At 34.9% G+C, this 14,191-nt stretch overlaps 1 pseudogene; it reads right to left on the bottom strand.

The window, feature by feature from the left end:
• Positions 1-692: 692 nt before the first annotated feature.
• LOC108477732 (uncharacterized) overlaps positions 693-14,191 on the bottom strand; it is a 44,006-nt pseudogene continuing 30,507 nt past the window's right edge.

Raw genomic sequence — 14,191 nt, 5'->3', positions numbered from 1 at the left:
GAAACAACCTAAAATTTTTTATTTTTGAAAATAGACTTATCATGCTTGATTCTCTAGTGTCTTAAAGTTTAAACCATCAATGCACAAATACCTATGAATTTAATCTAAAATATATCAATAAGAATCATAAATCGAGGAAAAGTTCATTCTAATAATGATATGAGAAAATTGCTTAAAAACACAAGAGAGAATTCAGGGGTTTTCAAACAATCATATTAATAACCTCCCCACACTTAAGATGGACATTTTCCTTAATGTACAAACAAATATAATCATAAAATAAACAGAATATCATAAGAGAGGGAGAGAATTGAAACTGCCCTGACTGTTGGATGAAATTCACAAAATAGTGAAAAGCGGGATTGTAGATAAATGTAGATGTAGTGTAAAATTCTGAGCAACTGATAAAACGATAAACACAATACTGAACAAGATTAAAAAGGGTTACTCGATTAGAAACAACCATAATAATTAAAATAGAGTTCAAAATATAAAGGGAAAAATAAAAATAAATATAAAAATAAAAATAAACATAAAAATAAACATAAAGATAAATGGACTCAATGGTCCTCATGATCAGAGAAGTCAGCATCGTGAGTCGTTTGTGCTGACGATGAAATATGGAGTTGCTGACATATCTGCTGCAGCGTGGCATCGATGTTGTCGAACCTCTGAAAGCACTGCTGCTCGAATCAAGTAAATCGCTCCGAGAGGTTTGCAAGGGTAGCAGGAGAATGGGTAGGGTGGTGACTCAAAGGTGGTGGTGGATGTGGATCCTCATGGTAGGGAGGAACATCATCAGTGAAGTCTTCTGGGTCATGCTGAATGTCAGATTGAAATAGTTTGTACTAAGAGGTGTTCACTCCACGTTGCCGCTCGATCATCCTCATGTAGATCATGCTCGAGATACGCTGAGGGGACATCTGGCCAACAAGTGCAAGTGTCGAGGACTGCTCCAGTGTGTTGAGTAAACCAAAGTGTCAAGTGAGACGAGTCACTGTAAAGGTCGAGATAGATGGGGCCCTTCTTATGGCATTCAGTTTGATGGTGGAAAGATAGCGCGATGAAGTCCGTCAAGTCAATAATATGGTCGTGGGCCATGCTCCATAGGAAATATGTGTCATAAGAACTAACTACTCCTATGCTCTCTCTTCGACCTGTCAACGTATGAGCTAAAAGAGCTTCAAGGTACCGTAGGGCTGGTAGGAGAGATGTCGCCTTCGAGCGACTCACATCATAGTTTGTCAGGTCGCCTGTGAGATTGGTCCAACAGCGTAAGTATGAGTTATGAATATGCCTATGAAGCTAAAAAAATTCCTCGATGCTCATGAATTCCTCTGTGTAGAGTCTCAAAGCAACACCAAACTCTAGGAGGCTCATAGGTTGCACCAAACCACTGAGGCGGAAAGTGATGGTGCCTGGCTCGTCATGGACTGACATGACCTACTAGACCGAAAATGTGGAGCCGAACTCTAAGGTGAGCTTTGTGTAAGTGGGCTTGATAATGGTGAAGAACCTATCCCATGGGGCTGTGGCAATAATCGTACGCACCTCGTCAACCAAATGGACCTGTTCTAAAGCAGCCCAATCAACACATCGCCCTAAGCCAAGTGGTCGTTGTCGAAGTAACTGGTACAGATCCTCCTGGGGGCCGGCAAAAAATCAAAGATAAAAATGGCGAGCCTCGGCAAATGTGCTCGAGGAGGAGGTCCAACTGGGGCCTTTTGGCTTTTTTGAAGTGGAGACGGCGACTTTGGACTTGCCTCGAGTGTTCGTCATAATGTATATGTAAGTAAGAGATTTAAATTAATAAATAAAATAATCACCAAATCAGAAGGCAAAAATCGAAGTAGTCCTAAATAAGAAATTGCTTCTAAAACAAATATGAATGAAAATTGAAGCATCCTGAAGATAACAAGTAAAGTGAAATGCCTCAAATGGACTAAGAAAAAGAACTGCGAACATGAGTAAACTAATCATCAGGATACTAAAACCAAACAAAAATGTAGCATGAATAATTAAAATAATAAGAATCAATTATAAAATGAATAAGCAAAACTATCAACAAAAGAACCAACAAACTATATTTCAAATTCTGTTGAATGAAACTAAACTAGCATCAAATATGAACCTAATCAATTCAAGAACTATCCCAAAATACATCAGGAGAAGTGAATAAATAAATAAACAATAGTAGATAAATCAAGAAGGTAGTAATGATTAGCAATGAATATAAGTAAGAAAATCAATGAGAATAAGAAACAAAGCAATATAATAATTATAAAATAATAATAAAAAGAATAATAATAAATAAATGAAAGAAAATGGGAGAAAAATGAAAACCGACAGTGGCCGATGATGGAAACGGAGGTGCGGTGGTCCAGTTGTGGGTTAGGTCGTTGTGGTTCAAGTGCGTGAGGGGAGATGGGGCGTGGTTGTGTGGTGCAGTTTGGTGAGGGGGTCAGTGGTGGCTAGTAAGAAGGAGGGAGAAGGGGAAGGTGCGGAAGGGGGAAATGTGCGTTATGGAGGAGAAGGGTGGGGCTGGGGTGGTTGGTTGGGAAAGAGGGAGAAGGGGGTGTTGGAGAGGCTGGTGGCCAGACGGTGGGGGTGGGGGTGTTGCGGCGGCTAGGAATGAGGGAGTTAGGGAAGAAAAGAAAAGTGACAAGAAAATTAGGGATTGGGGGTTTTATGGGTGACACGGTCGTGTAGTGGTCCGTGTTAGGCCACACGGCTGTGACACGAACCATTACACGACCGTGTCACACGGCCGTATGGCCTCTGTATAGCCCGTCTACAAATAAATTTCTAAGCCCAATCTTCACATGGCCTTGGACACACCCATGTGTCCAGGCCATGTAGTTCACATGGCCGTATAGCATGGCCATGTACAGTGTTGTTCGCTTCTCCCACGCCCGTGTGGTCTCCCACATGCCCATGTATCCGAACACAAGGCCATGTACCTCGCCCGTGTAGCTCAATGAATTTTTTTTAAATTTGAAAAATTAAGCTCTAGTTTTCACACAGCCTAGGACACGCTAGTGTGTCCAGGACGTGTGGTCCACATGGCCGTGTTGCATGGCCATGTGTAATGTTGTTCGCTTCTCCCACGCCCGTGTGGTCTCCCACACACCTGTGTGTCTGAACACACAGTCGTGTGCCTTGCCCATGTATCTCTCTGACTTGGTTTAAAATTAAAAATTTAGCTCCAGTTTTCGCACAGCCAAGGACACATCCATATGTGCAGGCCATGTGGTCCACACGGCCGTGTCATACTACCGTATGAACTCTTTTAGGCCGTCTCTCTGTCGATATTTGGGAAAATTTAGCTTCAAGGTCAACACAGCCAAGGACATGCCCGTGTGTCGTGTCGCCAGGCCATGTAATTCATTGTTGAATTTATCAAAATTTAAAAACTAAGTCTCAAAATCCACACGGTCAAGGACACGCCTGTGTGTCTAGGACGTATGGGTTACATGGCCACATTGCATGGCCGTGTAACTTATTATTGTGCCCATGTTAAGTCACATAGCCTTGGACACGTCCGTGTGGGTCAAAAACCTGCATTTTAATGTTGTTAAAATTAGGAAATTAGCAGTGTTACTACTAGGGTTGCCTCCCGAAAAGCGCTTATTTAATGTCTTAAGCTAGACTTACCTTGTATTCTCTATTACGAAGGTTCACGGAGCTGAAGCTCCTCTCTATCATCTCTAAAGTCCTCACCATTATAAAGTTTAATTCGATGACTGTTTAACTTGAATATGTCGTATGTTGGGTGAGTTACTTTTGTTGTGCCGTAGGGAATGACAATTTGGACTACAAATGGACCTGACCATCTTGATTTCAACTTTCCAGGGAACAATTTGAGCTTTGAATTATATAACAAAACAAGATCTTCAGCTGCAAATTGCTTGGGCTGCTTCAAATGAGCATCATGGCGTCGTTTTATTGCTTCTTTATATAGTCTTGAGTTCTCATAAGCATTCGTTCTCCATTCATCTAACTCGTTCAACTACATCAATCTCTTCTCACCTACAAGTTTGAGATCGTAATTTAGGAATTTTATAGACCAAAATGCTTTGTGCTCTAACTCAAATGGTAAATGACCATAAATAATTTTGTAAGGAAATGTTCCTATGGGAGTTTTAAAAGCAGTTCGATAGGCCAATAAAGCGTCGTCTACTTTTACCGCCCACTATTTCCTATTCGATTCTACGGTTTTCTCTAAGATACGTTTGAGCTCTCGGTTTGCCACTTCAACTTGTCCACTAGTTTGAGGTTGATAAAGGGTAACGATTCTGTGGTGTACTCCATATTTCTTAAGGACTTTGTCGAATTAAGCATTACAAAAAATGAGTACCCCTATCACTAATGAGCATTCTAGGTGTTCGAATCGAGAGAAAAGATTCTTAAGAAATCTCACTACCACTCTAGCATCATTAGTAGGTAAAGCTTGAGCTTCTACCCATTTTGACATGTAATCAACCGCTACTAAGATGTATTTATTCCCAAAGGAGCTAAGGAACGGACCCACAAAATCAATGCCCTATACATTAAATATCTCACATGATAGCATTTATGTTTGAGGCATTTCATCGTGTTTAGTGATATTACCTGTTCTCTGGCATCTATCACAAGAAGTGACATACCTGTTAGTGTTTTTAAATAGTATGGGTTAATAAAAACCTGATTCGAGTGTTTTATGTGCTGTCCTAGTCCCACTGTAATGTCCTTCCGCTGGTCTTGAATGGCAGTGTTCTAGGATTTTGCTTGTCTCTGACTTTGTAACACATTTTCTAATTACTTGATCTTCACATATATGAAAAAGAAAAGGATCCTTCCAAAAATAATTGTTCACATCGGCAAAGAATTGCTTCTTTTGATAGTGTGTCAATCCTTTTGGTAGGATGTTAGCAGCTAAGTAATTTGCGATATCTGCAAACCAAGGTACCTCAGAGTCCAATATAACCAAGAGTTGTTCCTCAAGAAACAAGTCATTTATCTCACTCTCATCGAGCTCTTTGATATGTGGGTTTTCAAGCCTAGAAAGGTGGTCTGCTGCAAGGTTTTTTGCCCCTTTCTTATCTTGAATTTCCAAATCAAATTCCTGTACAAGTAGAATCCATCTTATGAGTCGAGGTTTTGCATTAGACTTAGTTATGAGATAACGAAAAGCTGAATGGTCAGTGTAAACAATAACTTTAGATAATAAGAGATATGATCTAAATTTATCGAATGCAAAAATCACAGCTAGCAGTTCCTTTCAGTGGTAGTGTAGTTTTCTTGTGCGGGTGTTAAAGTCTTGCTAGCATAATAAATCGGTTGAAAATGCTTGTCTCTTCGCTGTCCAAGAACTGCACCTACTCCAAAATCTCTTGCATTACACATTAGTTCAAAAGGTGAATTCCAATCAGCTGCAATTATAATTAGAGCATTTATTAATTTATCTTTGAGCATATCAAATGCTTTTAAACAATCCTGATCAAAATTAAAAGGTACGTCTTTTTCTAGTCGTTTTGTTATAGGCTTAGCTATTTTAGAAAAATCTTTAATAAATCTTTTATAAATCCCAGAATGTCCTAAAAAACTTCTAATAGCCTTAACTGAATTAGGAGGAGGTAATTTTTCTATTGTCTCAAATTTTGCTTTATCAACCTCAATCCCTTTACTAGAAATTTTGTGCCCTAATACAATTCCTTCTCGAACCATGAAGTGACACTTTTCCCAATTAAGCACAAGGTTCGTCTCTTTACATCTCATTAGAATTTTTTTTTTACATTTTAAGGAAAAGATGGAAAGAATTACCAAATACCGAGAATTCATCCATAAATACCTCCATAATGTCTTCTAAAAGTTCATCAAAGATGGCTAACATGCAGCGCTGAAACATGGCAGGAGCATTACATAATCCAAAAGGCATTCGACGATAAGCAAACGTACTGTATGGACATGTAAATGTTTTCTTCTCTTGATCCTCAGGAGCTACCGAAATTTGAAAGTAGCCAGAGAGTCCATCAAGGAAACAATAAAACATATGCCCAGATAATCTTTCCAACATTTGATCAATGAATGGTAAGGGAAAGTGATCCTTTCTCGTGGTATCGTTCAATTTCCTATAGCCAATGCAAACTCTCCAACCTGTGACTATTATTGTTGGAATTAATTCATTCTTCTCATTGGCTACAATAGTCATGCCTCTCTTCTTTGGAACAACCTACACAGGACTTACCCAAGTACTATCAGAAATATGATAAATAATACCAGTATCTAGAAGTTTAATTACCTCGGCTTTAACAACTTTTTTCATGTTGGGATTAGGTCATCTTTGAGCTTACACACACGGTTTATATTTATCTTCCATTAAAATTTTGTGGGTGCAGAACAAAGGGCTGATCCCTTTAATGTCAGAAATCTTCCAAGCTATGGCTCTTTTATGCTCCCTCAATACTTGTAATAACTCATTTTTCTCATTAGGTTGCAAGTTGGAAGCAATAATCACTGGTAGTGTTGAATTGTCTCCGAGGAACGCATACTCTAAGTGATCTGGTAATTGTTTCAGTTCCAATTTGGGAGGTTTTTCAATAGAGGGTTTTTATTTTAGTTCGTCGTTTATTTCAATACCCTCGTACTTCTTTTGTCTTGGGGAAGAATCGTTAGAGTTTAAATCAATTTTTATCTTCCCTATCTCAGTGGTATCATCATTAGCTTCCTCTCCTTGGATAAGACACAATTCCAACGTGTCTTTATGAATGATTTCCTGAAGGGAATATTGAATAGAATGATCAATAGAGTCAATAGGGTTTTTATTTTAGTTCGTCGTTTATTTCAATACTCTCGTACTTCTTTTTGTCTTGGGGAAGAATCGTTAGAGTTTAAATCAATTTTTATCTTCCCTATCTCAGTGGTATCATCATTAGCTTCCTCTCCTTGGATAAGACACAATTCCAACGTGTCTTTATGAATGATTTCCTGAAGGGAATATTGAATAGAATGATCAATAGAGTCAATAAAGTAACATGAATCATCTTGTTCTCTAGAGAATCGCATGGCATCATAAATTTTAAAAATAATCTCTTCGTCACCTACCCTAAGCACAAGTTTACTGTCACCCACATCAATGATAGCTCTAGTAGTAGGTAAAAATGGGTGACCTAAAATTAAAGGTACCTCAACATCCTCATCCATGTCAAGCACAACAAAATCAACAGGGAATATGAATTTATCTACTTTCACAAGGACATCTTCAATAATACCTCTAGGATACATAACAGATCATCAGCTAATTGAATACTCATCCTAGTGGGTTTTGGTTCCTCAAGACCAAGCTACTTGAACATTTTATAAGGCATCAAATTAATACTGGCACCTAAATTAGCTAATACTTTCTTAATATTCAAACTACCAATTAAATAGGGAATAGTGAAACTTCCTGGGTCTTTCAACTTGGCTTGTTTTGAAGAATAGCTGAACATTCCTCGTTGAGTTCCATGGTAGATAGCTCTTCGAACTTCCTTTAATTTGTTTGAAGCTCTTTCAGAAAATTAGCGTATGTAGGCATCTGTGAAATAGCTTCAACAAAAGGTAAGTTGATGTGTAGTTGTTTAAAAAGTTCAAGAAATTTACCAAATTGTGCATCCATACGGTCTTCAACTTTTCTGGATATAGGATCGGTGGCTTATATTCTTTAAGCACCGGTGTTATACTTTCTTCGGGTTTTACCTCCTCGTCCTTTTCCTTATCAGATTCTTGTGGCAACTTCTTTTCAGGTTCAATTAACACTTTTCCATTCCTCAATGTAACCTCTTTTACATGCTCTCTTGGGTTAGGTTCAGTGTTACCAGGCAAACTACCTTGTTGCCTTTTTGAAACTAGTTTAGCAAGCTGCCTAATTTGATTTTCGAGCTCTTGAATTGATGCTTGCTGATTTTTCAAAGCCATCTCAGTGTCTCGAAAATGAGTTTTTGACACCAAAATAATTTTTCAAACATCTCTTCAAGGTTCGGTTTCTTTTCTTGCCGATAAGGTTGCTATTGAAAGCTCGGAGGGGGTGGTGGTCTTTGATTTCCTTGACCTCCCCATGAGGAATTTGGGTGGTTCCTCCAACCTACATTGTAGGTATTACTGTAAGAATTGTTTTGAGGTATTGGATTATTACCCATATAATTCATTTGCTCATTTTCCATGATAGGACCGTAAGGTAAATTTTTTGAATTTCTCATTCCACCTCCACTCGTGTTACACGGTATCATCGGATGTACCTGCGTAGAACCACATAAACCATCAATCTTGCTATTTAAAAGTTTTACTGATTTAACAACATGGTAACCGCATCAACATTAAAAACACCGACTGCTTTTGTTGGCTTTGTCCTCATAACTTGCCACTGATAATTATTCAGTGACATCTCCTCTATGAACTCATAAGCCTCCTCAGGCATTTTATTATTTATAATACCACCGGCAGTTGCATCGATCATTTATCTAGTTGAGGAGTTCAAACCATTGTGGAAAGTCTAAACCTGTAGCCATAAAGGTAACCCATGGTCATGGCACCTTCTCAATAGGTCCTTATCCCTCTCCCATACATCATATAAAGTTTCTAAATCCATTTGCATGAAAGATAAGATATCATTCCTCAACTTAGCTGTCTTAGCTGGTGGGAAATATTTTAATAAAAACTTCTCAGTCATTTGATCCCAAGTAGTGATGGACCCTCGTGGTCAGGAGTTCAACCACTTCTTAGCCTTATTTTTTAACGAGAAGGGGAATAGTAGCAGGTGAATGGTGTCGTCAGAAACCCATTTATCTTGAAAGTATCATAGAACTCTAAGAAATTGGCCAAATGAGTATTTGGGTCTTCATCCTGCAAACCATCAAACTGAACAAACTGTTGAATCATTTGTATAGTGTTAGGTTTCAGTTCAAAATTATTTGCAGCAATGGCAGGTCTAACAATACTCGATTCAACCCCAATGAGAGTGGGCTTAGCATAATCATACATAGTATGAGGAGCAGGATTTTGATTTACAGGATTCGTGGCAACCACAGGAGGTAGCAAATTATTCTGATTTTTCGCCATCTCCTCGGTAATATCGGCATCGTCCTCGTGCTCTTCCTCTATATACTGTAAACTCTGCCTTACGATTTCTTCGAGCTGTGCTTTCAATTTCACTGTAAAAAAGTAGAGGTCCTAACGGGTTTCTTCTAGTCATAAACTAAAGGAACTTGCCAGGAGCAAACAAAAGAAAAGTTAGTAAACAAAAATTAAAATTAAAATAAAATGCAATAAAAATAAAAATAGCTAAATTAAAAAAAAAATCAAGCATTCCTAATATCTCTGTCCCCGACAACGGCGCCAAAAACTTGATGATCATTTTATGACTCACTAAATTAGACTATAATCACGACTAAGGCAAGCTCACCTATTGAATGGTAGTATAGTTACAGTGAGTCGGGAATATCGTATCCACCAAGACTAAAAGTACTAGTAATAACTAACTTTCTATTATTTAGCCTATAATTAAAGGGATTTATTTTAATCTAAAATTAACTAAACTAATTAACTAATGAACGCGACAGAGAGTGAAGGAAATAATTGAATAAACCAAAGATAAAGACAACATCCAAGGAAGAACCCACCTAGACTTCACTTATTATTCTAACTCTGAATTAAATGATTTATTCACTTATCTTTATCCGTAGAAATCCCTAAATTATGTTAATATCTCTTTTGAGACTAAGAACAACTTACTCTAGGTTGATTAATTGAAATCTCTTTCTAATTAAACCTCTATTGTCGCATTAACTCGATATATAGATTCCCTTATTAGATTTGACTCTAATCCGACAGATTTATGTCATCCTATTTCTAGGATTGCAATCAACTCGCTTAGTTATGCTAGATCTACTCTTAAATAGGGACTTTTTCTCCACTGAATAATCACATCAAACTTGAATTAATATCCTGAAAATATTAAGGCAAGAATTAATAACACATAATTAAGAACAAGAACAAGTATTTATCATATAATTCAGAAAATTAAATAATAAGATCCGTCATAGGTTTCATCTTCTCTAGGTATCTAGGGAATTTAGTTCATAATTTTGGGGAAAAACATCTCAAAAATAGGAAAACAACAAAACATAAAGAAACCCAAAAACTTCGAGAGAAATTAAGGGAGATCTTCAGTCTTGAAGGAGATCCTACTTCCGAGTTGAATCCGTTGGCGTTCTTCGAGTAATTTCTGCTTTCTACTCTGTGTGTCCCATTAGGTCCTCTTCTAGTATGTATTTATAGACTTCAGAATGTCCAGAAACCCTAAAAATTGGCTTTTTCTTTGTGTTCGGGAAACAAAGAGCGATATCAAGACAGGCTGCCACATGGGCGTGTGGCTAGCCCGTGTGGATCACACGGGCATGTGCTCAGCCCATGTGGAATTATTCTTGGCCATGTGGGTCTTTAAATCAGCCCATTTCTTCCGTTTTTGGCCCGTTTTCTACTCCTTTTGTTCCCCTATGCTCTCCTAAGTATAAAACATGAAATTAAAAGATTAGGAGCATCTAATTCACCAAATTATATAATAAATCATCCAAAAATACACTAAGCATGGGATTAAAACTTGTTATATTTATTGTTTGTCAAAGAGATAGAAGATTCAAACTTTTCCAGTTTAAGTCAAGCGCAAATTTCCAGTCGTAACTGCCCAAATTTGAAGTGATTTTTAAGGGGCATTTTGGTGTGATTTAAATCCTTAGCCTTTGTAAAGAGGATTTTTAGTAGGGGCATGATAGTATTTTGGTTCATTACTATATAAACCATTATCCTATCGTATTTCTATATATAGACTTTTTTATACTATTTTCATTAGTTAAATCATTTTGACATATTTTTCTTAGTTTGTACATTTTCTATTTTTCTCTGTTAGGATAGAAATTATTTTTTAATTACTATATAAACCATTATCCCATCGCATTTCCATATAGAGATTTTCTTCCTTCTAAGGAGAATATTCGAGCTTTTGCACATAAATTGATCTACATCTATGAATGAGCATTCTAAACTCTTATTCTTATTATTACCTATCAGTTGCTTGTTAAAATGCTTGTTTGGAAATTAAGCTTAATGATGTGTTGAATTTGCTTGATGGTTGGTTGTGATATTAATTGCTAATCTAAGTTGATGTTCATGCTTTTGATTAATTGTTTATTAATTTATATCAAAGTGCTTTCTACACTAAAATTGATGCCTCTAGATAGATGAGAACGAGAGGATATTCTATCTACTGGAAGATCTAGATAGAGGTATTCCTGTCTTTTAATTTATCACATACTTAAAAAAAGTTAAAATATGTTCCATGTCTTTGTACTCTTTCTAACTTTGAAATGTAGTCCCTTTACTTTTCAAATGCTAAAATTTAAGTTCAATTCTTATCACCATTAAAACTATTCTTTTAAATTGTTGGTGTGATGTTTTGAAATAAGAAGATGTCCACTTAGTAGCCACGTAACCAAAAAAAAACTATGTTGTAATGAATATCAGTTTAATAAGATAATTTTGTCAGTGTTAACAATTAGACATTCATTTTTAAATCCAAAAAGTAGATGGACTAAATTTCTTGAAATAAAAGTAGGGCTGAATTCAAAATGCATGAAAAGTACAAGGACTTGGAATGTATTTTAACCTAAAAATGCTAAATCACTTTAAAAAAAATCTCTTTAAATGCTACTATTTTTAATATATATATATATACGATGTATACTATATAGTAAGTATAGGTTACTATATTCATTCAAAATTCAAAATTTACTTCCTATACTTTAATTTTAAGACATTGAGTCCTTTAACTTTTTTTTAAAAAATGATCCATCCTTCTAATTTTCCGTCAAAGTTAACAATGTTAAAGGTAAAATAACTTTTCCCTAAGCATTTACATTTTTTGTCAATTTGGTCATTCACCTTTAAAAGCACATTAAAACAATTTTGAAACTTTTTAAAATTTATGTTTTCATGTTTTAAATAAAAACATAAAAATTTATAATGTTTTTAAAATTAAAGAATTATGAAAAATAAAAACTATTTAGAATTCAAAAAAATAAAAAAAAAGATTTTAAAAATATAAAAAAATTGCAAAATTCATTGTTATCTAAATTGGACCAATTAGGCTAGGAATGGGACTCGATCCGATGAGAAGTAAAAAAATAGGTTGACTCGCGAAACGGTATGAATTAATTTAACCAACAGTTGAACATATTTCGAATTGGTCTGACCAAGTGGCTCCCAGAACAACCAATCCTACTAGTTCAAATAAAATAAAATATTATAAATGTTATAAAAGTTAGTTCAATTGGTTTTTTAGCTCAGTTCAACAAGTTTTGAATTGATTCATGGGTCAACTAGTTTTTAACCTCTCATCATACCAATATCCCAGCCGATTCTTGATCCAACCAATCGGCCCAATTTAGATGACATTGAATTTTTATATTTAAAAATTTTGAATTTTAAAGGGTTTTTTCATATTTTCATTTTTAAAATTATAATTTGTTTAGATTTTTAAATATGAAAAGAGTAAAAAATATATTTTTAAAAATTACATACTTTTGAAAATGATAAGGACCAATTTGAAAAAATTATAAATGTTGAGGGAAAAAATAGTTTAAATTTTTTTAAAAATTGGATGACCTACGAACCAATATGGATTAGTTGAATTGATCTAAAAAAACAAGTTGAACCGATTTTTATAATTTTTTTATTTTTTTTTTACTTTGAACTGATCGGATTGGTCATTCTGAGAACCAATTAGTCAAACTAATTCAAAATAGTTTAATTATCGATTAACCAAGTTTTTTAGCACAGTTCAACAAGTCCATACCAGTTCTTAGGTCAATTGGTTTTTTAACTCTCACTGGATTGATACCCCAACCGATCCCCTGTCCAACCGGTTTGATTTAGATAATAATGAATTTTAGAATTTTTATATTTTAAAATTTTTATATATTTTTTCATTTTAATGAATTTTATTGTTTTTCATAGTTTTTTATTTTTTTATTTTTATGTTTTTATTTAAAATATGGAAAAATAAATTTTCAATTTTGTTTTATATGCTTTTAAATGGTGAGGAACAAATTGACAAAAAATTGTAATTGTTGAGGGCTAAAAAGTTATTTTACCTTTAACATAATTAACTTTCACCACAAAATTAGATGGAGGGATAAAGATTTTATCTAATAAAAAAAATGTATAATGACTCAATGTTCAAAATTAAAGTATAGGGACTAAATTTTAAATTTTGAACGGGTATAAGACCTTTGGCATATTTAAACTATAAGTATTTGACTCAATTGGTGTCGCGAGTCAACTGGGCACTAACTCAGCTGTATAACAACAAAATATCTTTACTGTACAAAGTAAATTGAAGTATTTTAATGGCCTATTTGTCATTTTATATCTTTTATATAAAAAATACACATATAATAGGATTTAGACTTAAGCCTTTATGGTTTTTAACCTTTATACTTCACCAATTCGACAATATTTTTTTATTTATATCAATTTTTTTATAAATATATTGGTTGTATAATTCTTTTTTTCACCTACATCCTAAGTGTGTCTTATTCTAGAATATATTATTTATTTTTTTGGTACATAACCAGAAATGTCCTCATTCGCTTTACGATCTGAATATGTTCTGCTTTCAATTTGAAGGTAGTATTTAGATAAAGCCCTCCCAACAATTACGACTCCAGATTTTGAACATGCTTCAAATGCCTAGGAAAGAAGTATATATTTATTAATGAAGTTCTATTTACTGTGACAATGTCTCAAAAGAAACATTGCTATCATGAAAAATAAGGAATCATATGTTTCTAAATCACATAAAATTCTAGTATTTTTACTCAAATTACTATGAACATGGCTAATAGGAACCTTTATAAACAAAATAGAAAATGCCATAATTGAGTCAAAATTTATTTCATAGCATGGACGGATCCAGGGGGCGGTCCCCCTTTGGAATTTTTAGATTTTTTTAATTTTATATACAAATTATCATGTATTTTAGATTGGATATCCACATTGTATAAAATTCGCCCCCTTAAGCCAAAACGTTATACTTTATATTAATAAAGTATGTTTCAATTTTTAATTATATAACTTTAATAATAACCAAATATTAATGTATGATGAGTCTTGAAAGACT

Source organism: Gossypium arboreum, chromosome 11, assembly GCF_025698485.1.
Source record: "Gossypium arboreum isolate Shixiya-1 chromosome 11, ASM2569848v2, whole genome shotgun sequence".
Classification (NCBI taxonomy): Eukaryota; Viridiplantae; Streptophyta; class Magnoliopsida; order Malvales; family Malvaceae; genus Gossypium; species Gossypium arboreum.
This window is presented reverse-complemented; position numbering and strand designations above follow the sequence as displayed.